The 11,279-nt window shown below is 42.6% G+C and overlaps 1 protein-coding gene across 1 annotated transcript in view; it reads left to right on the top strand.

Moving 5' to 3' along the window:
* Nucleotides 1-795: 795 nt before the first annotated feature.
* Nucleotides 796-11,279, top strand: part of LOC121864057 — a gene marked incomplete at its 3' end in the record, with an annotated part of 38,040 nt that continues 27,556 nt past the window's right edge. Inside the window, 1 exon segment of the mRNA XM_042362958.1 lies at nucleotides 796-951.

The raw sequence follows: 11,279 nt of genomic DNA, 5'->3' as shown, positions 1-11,279 counted from the left end.
TATTTAAAAGTCTTCACCTGCATGACTTTGAATGCCTCTAAAAATCAAACCAATGGAGATCCCTCTCTAATTTTTGGCTTGTGGATGCATTATATCAAGGACAGTTGTCATGCCAATTTCCATGACTTTGAATTTTGAAGGTTTATCTGGGGTCAAGGTCAAAGGTCATACAGAACTGTAACTCTTTTATTTGATACTCTATGGTTTTTACAGTGGAAAAGTTATTCTACAACCTTTCTGAGCATTTTGAGACCAAGATTGTTGAAATCAGTTACAGTAGAACCTGAGATATGACCTTTCGAAATTACAAAGTCCTGCTGTTGACCTCAAAATATGGAAGGTCATAACTCGGAAATCCTTTGACCTAGGATAAATTTGTGACTTCATCATTCAATCAAACCTAATCATAACACAAAAATTAGGGAAATCGATGGATGAGTGGCAGAATTGTGTACACTGTGCTGCAGCACAAATGTTTGATAACAAATAAAGGAAGAGTTTGTGAGTTTGGTCTTGATTCAGACACTACAGTATAGCAGGAAAAGGCTTGAAAGTTTGGGATGGAGGTAAGTTGAATAAAAGTATATATTATGAACAATTATGAAAGAAAGCAGGACAAGAAAATGTAAAAAAAAAAAAAAAAAGTGTTAAAAGAGACATCCCTAAAGTTTCATTAATCTACACAAAATGCAAAAAATTTGTAAATATTGATTATGAAGATTATAGTCTATTTGCATAGTGTAGTTTTACTTAATTCTCCCATTGAAACTGTACAGTAATCAGTTGCATTATTTTTCCAGACAGTGATGAAATTTGCAGAACTTGTCTCAGAGGTGCACATTAACCGAGGACCTCAGTCAGCACTGAAGGACCTTGGGCTGCCATCAGGCTACAACAGACCAATAAACTATTAAAAGACTTACTTAAAAGATGGAAGAAGAAAATATGAGGGTGAGGCGTCATTGATTTATTGGTTGTACAGTAAGTCCGATAACGTCGTTCGCTTTAACGTTGTTTCGCATTTCACGCCACTAAACTTTAGAGACCAAAAATTCGCTTAACGCCCCAGTGATCCAATACTACGCCGTTTTCCGGCCGCCACGGACTACTTTCACGGCGCATCACCTGCTCTTGTCTGGTCAGACTACGCCTTCGCTCGGGCGCGACTGCCCTCACTCCTGAATGTCACAGCCCCGCCAGTTTTTGTTACGATTTCACATCATTCATGTGTGCTAAGTGCTTTTGCTCTAAAACAGGACTCTAAACATTCAAATGACTTCCAAGCAGCCATCAAGTGCTACTGATGCTAGTATAGTGAAGAGGCAATGTAAGACCATTACCCTTGCAACAAAAATGGATGTATTGACCCGATGGAAAGGGGAACGGTTGTGACATAGGCGCTGTGCTTGGTCTAACCCCACAATGGTGCTGCGTGATCTCCAGACCAAACTGACAAGATTAAGATTAGTGCTGGAGGTTCTTCTCTGAGTGCAACTACAACAACTTGGATAGAAGCACTGTGATAGAAAAGGTGGAGATGCTGGCTATGTGGATGGAGGACCAGAATCAACGCAATGCGCCTGTAAGCCTTATGGTTATCCAGCATAAGGCCAGATCCTTGTTTGACGACATAAAGACAGAAGAGGATGAAGGATCGGGGAAGAGACCTTTACGGCCAGCCGAGGATGGTTTCAATGATTTAAACGCAGGTGTAACTTCCACAATATTAAGATGATGGTGAAGCTGCCAGTTCAGATACTATTGCTGCCGAGACATTCCCACCAGAATTAAAATGGATTATCCAGGAAGGAGGCGACACCGGGCAAGTCTTCAATGTGGATGAGACTGGTCTCTTTAAGAAGAGGATGCCTGAAAGGACCTAAATCTCTGGAGAAAAAAAGAGCCAGGTTTTAAGGCAGCAAAGACTGCTTGTGCTAACACCAGCTACTCAAGCTGACGCCGATGTTGATTTCTCGCGCTGCTAACCCATGGCCCTAAAAGGAATACTGTGTCAAGAGAACACTGACTTCAAAATTCTTCTGATTCTTGACAATGCTCCAGCTCATACCTCCCAATCTCGACGACTTGCATGACAGTGTAAAAGTTGTATTCCTGCCTCCAACATGACAGCACTGCTGCAGCTTATGGACCAAGGCATCATCGCCCGATTTTAGGCATATTATTTATGCCGTACTACGGCCCAGCTGCTCAAGGCTACAAACAGAAAACAAATCCAATATCCGAGAATATTAGCGTGGCTTCAACAATCTTCATGCAATTGACAACATTGGCAAGGTATGGGAAGAGGTTTCAGAAAGTTGCCTGAATGGTGTGTGACGAAATTGTGGCCCGATTGGCGCTAACAGTTTTACGGATTCACGGACTTAGTCCCAGCAGTGAATAGGGATATCCTCAGCTTGGCTAGACAGAAAAAGGCTTTGATGAGCTGGAATCAGAGGATATTGAAGACGTCCTGGCCCCAGACAGAAGAGCTCACCAAAGAAGATCTGCAACAACTAACAGAACACAGTCCTGTTGAAGATGATGACAACGAAGAAGAACCTCAACGAGCACTAACTTCCAAGAGGATGGCAGAAGCATTCAACATGATCCAGCAAGGTATGTGAATCCTTGTAGATGACGACCAAACAGAGACCGTGAGATCAAAGATTCAGCAGGCATTGATGAAAGTCTTGGTTTGTTACTGAGATCTATAAGGAGAAGAAGAAGAGTAGCACCAAGCAGTCAACACTGGACTCATTTTTTCGTCGCAGGACACCAGAAGCAGCAGCAGCTTCACAATAGCCAGCAGCGAGGAGGAGCACACAGCAGCCGGGAGGAGCAAACAGCAGCCGAGGAGAAAGCAAACAACAACAGAAGAGCAAACATCAACGGAGGAAGGGCAAGCAGCGGTGGAGAACCCCATTCAGCGCAGGAGGAGGAGGCAGCTGCAGTGTCCCAGTGACTCACCACTCTCCTCCTCTCCCGCTCTCTTCCTCTCCCGCCATCTGCCTCCTCTGCTTCACTACCCACCACACACTCTCTCTCACCTCCACGCATCGGTGAGTACCAATAAAAACTTAGTAGTTGTATATGTAGCACTATTTCTATAGAAATGGCAATGATTTTCTGTATATGTAATGTATTTCATGGGGCAAAGGGAGGATCAAGAATAACTCTTGTATTTTATCTATTTCTTATGAGGAAAATTGATCCGCTTAACGCTAGTTTTTTATAACGTGGCATTTTTAGAACATAACCCCTCAGTGAGCCACGAAGTTGTGGGGGTGGGGGCTTGAAGCAACTGGTCAGGAGTGAAGTAACTATGGCATCTGTACAGCATTCCTAGCTCTTTTTTCTTATTTTATAACTCCAGCTAGACCGCAGCTTGGGCCTGATCAAGTCAATTGGCTAGTCACAGTGTGGCTAGGGATCAAATGGACATCAAAGGGCCTTGCACTCTATGGTCTAGGAGCAACCTTCTGTGGCCCTTGGTGGTTACCATATACTTCCTGCTGCTCTTGGGGTCACCAGGGTCTTATCTCTGGCATTGATCTCCCATGCTGTGCTCTATAGTTGAGTGGAGTGAAGTTGTTTTATTGAAGAAACATACTCCAATAACCGGTCGGATACTCCTACGACCTTCACCGTCCTGGACCCTCCTCTGGATCATCAGTTGCTATATTGCAGCCTATCAGATTAAAAAAGTGGCTCTGGATCTCAGCAAATACCCAAGTATAAGAGTCGCAGGAGGCCAACTGGCCCTGTCACTTCCATAGCGCTTCTGACCTTGACATCTTACCAGGTGTGTTCAAACTTAGATTTTGTAAGATATCTAGTGCTTCATACCATAGAAGGCCAGCCTGTAATGGAGCTGGACATTTTTCATGTTCACAGGTCAATAGTAAAATTTGAAGAACTCAAGATATCCACTGAGCAAGATGGTAGCCTCCAAGTGGAGTCTCCTCCCAAGGAGAGTTCTGATACCTGTTTTGGTATCACACTAATTGTTTTAATTAAGTTCTGGAACTCTTAAGTGGCAGGGCTTGATGTAAACACTTCTTGGCATTTTCTGTTTTATTGCCTATTTGCAGGTATATACACAGGTACAATCTGAGAGAATATATTGTGAATTCTCTCCAGGGAAGTGTTGGGAATAACACTTTGAGTTAAGTGCCCAGCTTCCTGTCCAGTGGTAGTGAGTGAACTGCCTGGGCAGAGCGGGCCTGTTGGTGGCTAAATCAGCTGACCCTGGCTCGACCCTTGAGAGAGGTACAAGCCAAGTGATCTAGAGTCGTGAATAATATGGTGCCTCAGCCTCCTGTACTTCACATGTCACCTTCCAGTGTTGAGGGTGTTATTCTCTAAAGAGCTACTCTGATACTCAGAGGAGGCTTCTGGAGGAGTTCGAGTCAAAAGTTGGTGAAAGTGGACAGGTTCCACAAGAAAGAAAATGGCTTCTTAACCTTACACCAACTGTTGTTGACATTTGACTGCTACTTCCAAGCTCTAACAGATTGCCTGGATCTCCTTAAGGTGTAAACCATGTGTCCCAAACCCTAGACAATGCTTGCTTTCATTGTCATTTGTATGGCCATATCAGTCATACTTGTCCTAAGTTAGAGCAGGGTGTTCCTGCAGTATGTGTTAACTGTGGTAAGGCCCATGAGGGTCAGAAATGTCCGGCCTGTCTGCAATTTTCACTATTGGAGGTGCACTTGGCCCTTCTAGTGAATGTGACCAGTTCTGACTCAAGAGAGAGATGTTTCATATCAGCACTAGACAAAGTGAGCTTTGCTGAAGCCAGAAGCATAGCACTGAAATCAGTCTTTAAATCATGGGGATTCCTATGCACAGGTTCTGTCCCGACAAAAGGCTCAGTGAACTGTTGCTATGACATCACCCCCAGAATCATCCGTATCTGTATTGAATTCAGCTCCCCACCCTGATTCTATGCCACCAAGGCCACCAATCCTCAGTCCTCAGACTTCTCTTGTAATGGCTGAGGTTCATATGGATGAGGCGGCACATCTGTTACTTCTATCTTTCCTCCACCGCCGCTCCAGGTACTACAAAATTTCAACGAAAATGTTGCCGATGGTCCTCAGAGTTTCTGGAGGTAAACAAGTCTCTGGCCAAGATCTTGGCGTTGGAATCATCCGACTGTAAGAGGAAAGCGACCCCTTTGCCAACTTCGAACCCAATTCTGAGTCCCAGACACTACAACAACAGATGTCAGCTCAGGCTGGCGTCTCTCCCCCAGATATGTAACTGATCCTCTTCCAGATGCCTCTGGTGACGAGCTAAAATTAAACTGACAGCTGGGACACCTGGCACATCTTCCATCTGAGCCATCTACAGGGGTTAACTCTGGTGTGGGTTCATCAGATGGGTCTACATCTGGGTCATCTGTGTCCACAAAGCCACAGGGACTGGTCATGGTACACTCCAGGTGCATCTTCCAGGCTCCAACGTCCAAACTAAGCCCGCCTAAATGCCTATTGGGGGCGATATTCGTGTAAATTTCTACTTAGATCTCCTATAATCATGGCTACCACTATGATCGTCCAATGGAATTGTCGAGGCTTATAAGCCAACTGGGAGGAGCTCCAGTTGCTTCTGAGCAAATTCTCCCCTGTCTGTGTTTTTCTCCAGGACACAATGTTAGGTGCCTGTGATCATCCCTCTCAGAGGTTATTTGGCTTTTTACTCTCTTCAAAATCCAGAACAGACACATCATGAGGGCACAGCTGTCCTTATCTCAGACAAGTGTGGTGTACCTCCCATACCCATTAGCCATCACTTCCCATTGCAAGTGACAGTTTGCAAGATTCACCTCCAACGCATTTATACCTCATGCTCCATTTACCTTCCTCCCAGTCCCAGTACTGTATATTAATTGTCAGAGGATTTGGTTTCATTAATTTTAATGGGGTGATACAATAGTTAATTCAAGGATGACTTGATAGTTTCGATCATTGAAGAAATTAATTACTGGTGATATCACCCACATATCATGTCCAGACCAACACGACTACAGCCATATATCTCTTATTGTCCTCGAACTCTATAATAGACTTTGAGTAGAGAGTAACAGATGACCTCAGAGGAAGTTACCACTATCCTATCCTACTTTCCTCCTAGAAGTCCTCCCAACACCACAAGTTCCTCGTTGGTGGCTAGACAAGGTGGACTGGGACTTGTTCAAGGAAGTAACAAAGGTAGACAGGTGCATTGAAGAATTTCCTCTGTAAATGAAGCGGTTGAATACATTGCCACTCTCCTCCTATAGGCTGGTCACCGTTCCATTCCTCGGACCTCTGATCTTGTAGCTTCCGACCTGTTTCCTTGGTGAAGGAGTGCAGGCAAGCATTTGTTGAGCGGCTCGAGCTTATGGTCGATATTGGTGTCATAGGACGGAACTTTATCACGTGGAATACATACTGACCAGAGCCAAGTTCGCTTCGAGTTTTTAAAGAATGCCGTCGCCAGTCTTTTTCCTCTTATGTCTCCTCTCCAAATTAAAAACTCCCCTGTTCCAGGTATGGAAACTTGTGCAGTATATACAGGTTGATAATCTCTTATCCGAAATCTTCTAGGGCCAGAGACATTTCGGTTTTCAGAATTTTTTTTTTTTTTTTTTTTTAAGCCTACCGGGCACAAGTCACTGACCCACATGGGGCCTGGGTGGCGAAAAATATAATAAAAATTATAGTAATAATAACAATTCATAGGTCTAAATGTGTTTTTCACTTTTGATCTTTTTTCATTCTTGCATTTCTTTATTATTATTACAGTAGTACCCGATTTACGATTTACGAGTCAATTGAACCACAGGTGCAGCGTAAAGTGAACAACAGAACATATGGGATTAATTCCAATAGAGACTGGCCCAACCCCAAACTCCACTTTTCGACTACAATACCTATGTTGTAGTAAAAATAACATCTAAATTTTATGATGGTATGCTCACACAATTAATATTTAAGAGAAATTCAGTCGGCAGGTTAATGTCCATTCAAATAATGGACTCAAATCCCCTCCCTCTTCCCAGCTCACTAGCTCTACCTCTCTGAAATGTTTGGGTGAAACCACTAGATTTTAACGTTTAGTAATAAATAAAACCTCAGACTAAAGTTAGGATAATATAATTGACATTTCTGGATTCCTTGCAGGTCAGGGAATATTTTGAATGTAAACTTCATAAATTTTGCACAAAGATGAAATATTTGCTTTAGTAAACAAATTATTACATTAGATCTAAAATTTGTATGTCTAATGCAAAATCCATGATGTTTATATTCAAAATGATCATCATATTGTAAGAATTCCAGCAATGTAAATTATATTCTGGCCGAGTAATTTGTATGAATTTTATGAGCTAAAACAAATATCTTCAGTAAATAACAAAGAAATTCTTCAAGGACACTATCTGTCAATCAAAATACCCCACCTCCGCCTACCCCCCACCCTCCACCTTCCTCCCTACCAGAAGCGATTGGGAGAAAATATTATATTTACATTTTTAGTAATAAATAATAACCCAGACTAAAGTTAGGATAATATAATTGACATTTCTGGATTCCTTGCAGGTCAGGGAATATTTTGAATGTAAACTTCATATATTTTGCACAAACGATAAAATATTTTGCTGTAACCAAATTATTACATTAGATCTAAAATTTGTATGTCTAATGCAAAATCCATGATGTTTACAGCTAGACCCGACTTCGACTGCTTCGACTTCGACCCGTCGGGACTTCGATCGCCCGCAGTTGTGACCATTTTTTTTCTTCTTCAAATGACACGATTTTCTATACCGAAACGTTTCCAGTTAATGTATTCTCCATGTATAATTAGAAAATTATAGGGGCCCCATGTGCATTCAGCTGACTACATTAAAGGTAAGTGCTCAGTCACACTGTATCCATTCCTCATTATTTATTACTTTCACTGTACTGTATTTCACTGTAGATTTTTATCTATGTCGGACTTCTGACCATTCGGACTTCTGACCTGGATTTGGGTCCCTAACCCCGTAGTAAGTCGGGGTCTAGCTGTATATTCAAATGATCATCATATTGTAAGAATTCCAGCAATGTAAATTGTATTCTGGCAGGGTAATTTGTATGAATTTTATGAGCTGAATAAAAAAATTTTTACTTCACGTATATGAGTAAGATGCACCTGGAAAGTGAAAGTCCGTTCTGGCAAGGCACGCGATAAATGAGAAATCATGGTAGAACCACAGTGTAAAGCGGGTAATACTGTATTTTATTATTACAGTAATATTGTTATTATTATTGTAACCATTATTATTTTATTTTGGTGTATTTTATTAAAATTTTTATTTACTATGAATTATAATTCATAATAATTATTATTATAATTATTATTACTATTACATTTTCGCCCTCCCCTCCCTAGGCCCTGATGTGGGTCAGTGATCTATCGGGTGGGCTAATCCCTGTTTAAAAAAAAAAAAAAAAAGTCCCCCAAAAAACTTTCGGTTTATAGAGCTTTTCGGTTTTTGAATTTCGGATAAAGGGTTGTCAACCTGTAACAGGCAAGTTTTCATCTAATCCTCCCACAGTTCTTAGAGATAATGATGGCAGCTCTGTTGCCTCCCTCAAGAAGTTTCTGAGCTTTTGCTGCACCATTTGCAGGGGTGTCTTCTGGCAGCTCAATCCTCAGAGTTTATGTGGGTGTGTGTGTGGAGTAGAGTCACAGGCCTTGGTGTTTGGAGTGGGGACGGTGAGGCGCCAACATCATCAGGCCTGATGATATCCCATTCTCAAGGCTCTGCCATCTTAAAGTTGACAGACCTTTCTATTGGGCTATATATCTGGTGAGAGGGTTCCTGTCCTCACTTGCTAGAATATCACCCCATAACTCAGACTTCCTGTATCTGCAAGTTGTTTGAAAATATGGTCAACTCCAGTGGCGGATTGGCCCAGCGGGATACCGAAAATTCCTGGTGGGCCCCAAAGTGATGGTTCCTTTGACTACGTTTTGGGATTACGTGGGCCTTTTGGACCCTTTTGAGTGGGCGATTTACTAGTTTTCCGGTAGAAATTTTGGCCCAGTCCGCCACTGGTCAACTCACAATTAGTATACTACCTGAAGAAGAATGGCCTTCTTTCACCATATCAATCTGGCTTCCAGAAGATGTATTGTTACAAGCTTTTGTTCCTGAGCTTGGACACCTTACCAGGAACCGGCGGTAACCACCCCCAGACTTGAACATTTTGTTTTTTCATTCCACCTCATGTTTAGCCTATTGCTACTGCACTATTCAGTCTTACTCAGGTATTCTACATCACTATAGGAGAGGAGTAGCAAACGCAATGTTGGAATGCACAATATATTGACAATAAACACCAACAACCAGTAATAAACAAATATTAACAATTGCCACACTCATACATAAATATAAAACAATACCTAACAATCACCCTAATCCTACCATGGAAATGTACATAAATATTACAAACACATACAATCAGTCCTCGACTTAAGACGGGTTAGGGACCCAAATCCAGGTCAATAAGTCGATTGGTCAATGTAAATAAAAATGCGAAAATAATACATAGAAAATCTAAAATGGGTGTCTCTTTTTCTTCTCAGCACCTTGAGAACTCTCACTTTTATGCTTGCCAGCCAATTCAAAGGGAATTACAAATTAAAATTTTGTCAGTACACAGCGATCGCTAAAGTTGGGACTTGAAAATACTGAATTTGAAAAATATTTTATAAAATATTTTATACGGCTGCGGCGGTCGTGATGTCCGGTGGTCGGAAGTCGAGTAGGTCGGAAGTCGAGGAGTACTGGATTCTAGCCAGAGTAACACAATTTGCTATCAACCACAACCGCTCCAACCATTAGCTCCACACCCTCGTTGGTCCCGAATACTCTGCCCTCCCTGGTGCACCGCTTCATTACAACTCTGTTCGAGATCTGAACAACACAGATACGAAGCTCCAGAGAGCCTAACCATGAGCCCAAGCTATGGGCCATCCATCGTATCCCTGATCCATGACCCGAGGCCCGGAACATCGATTTGGGAGATCGAGTAACGGGGTGGAGCAGTGGCCGCAGCAGCCAAACACGGTCGATGATCAGGTACCAGATGGGTCCTAAGCATATTCTATATCAAGCTTCTAATAGTATTCAACAACAGACGTTCTTGTTTGTCTCAAATCCTCGATCTGTGAGGCCTTTTCTTGTCACCAGAATATCGTCTGCATCCCCACCACCACCGAGAGAAAGCATACAACACAGCTTGGAGAATTGGCATCCTAAGGAGCTTCCAATTTTGGATTGCAGAGAAATTTATCATCAATAATAGGTCAGTTCTTTGGGCCATCACACTTATAGAGTCAGCATTGCCACAGAAATGTTAGCACCACATATTCAGGAGGACGGGTTCCTCAGGGCACTGTCTTGAGTGTAACCCTATTTGCCATCACAAGAAATGGGGTAGCAGCATTGGTTCCATGTGGTATATCGGTCTTATTTTATGTAGATGACTTGGCCATTTGGTATGCAGTTTCCTGCATGTCAGTGGCTGAATGTCGTATGCAACTTGTACAAGACAAGGTTCTTGTTGAACCACAGAGTATAGTTTCAGAGCACCATTGCTATGTATTTCTGCTGCCTCCAAGGTGTTCACCTGATTTCGATCTACAGCTCTATGGTCTCCATGTGTGGTATGTCACAGACCCATTTCCTGGGCAATATTTTCGATAACTGGCTAATATGGCAGCCACATATTTGTTACGCCAAAGAGTCTTGCCAGCTTTCTCGAGTTATTGAGAGTCTTGGGGCACAGGTCATGGGTTACTGACCGAGGAACTCTGTTACACCTTTACCACATGCTAGTTAGACCCAAACTGGATTATGGGTGTGAGGTGTACTCTCAGCCACTAAGGCTAGACTCAATACACTGAACTTTATTCATCATGCTGGGGTGCACCCAGACCGTGCCTTCAGGTCTCGCAATCCTGAGTCTGCTAGTTGATGCTGATGAGTCACCTCTGATCTTCAACGACAGTATCTCCAGGTCCAGTGTTGGTTTAGCCTCCACCGCCTTCTGCAGTCTGTAACCAACACTTGTGTTGTTGACGATTTTATGTCCCCACACTACACTCAGTATCCAGGCCTCCCACGACCTTTCGGCTTCAGGGTAAGGGAAGTTGTGAGAATTCTTTGTCTTCCTCCTGTTCAGATATGCCCATGCAGCTCCTTAGTGCCACTCCATGGATTCTCCCTGAAGTTT

Source organism: Homarus americanus, unplaced genomic scaffold (genome assembly GCF_018991925.1).
Source record: "Homarus americanus isolate GMGI-L3 unplaced genomic scaffold, GMGI_Hamer_2.0 scaffold10235, whole genome shotgun sequence".
Classification (NCBI taxonomy): Eukaryota; Metazoa; Arthropoda; class Malacostraca; order Decapoda; family Nephropidae; genus Homarus; species Homarus americanus.
This window is presented reverse-complemented; position numbering and strand designations above follow the sequence as displayed.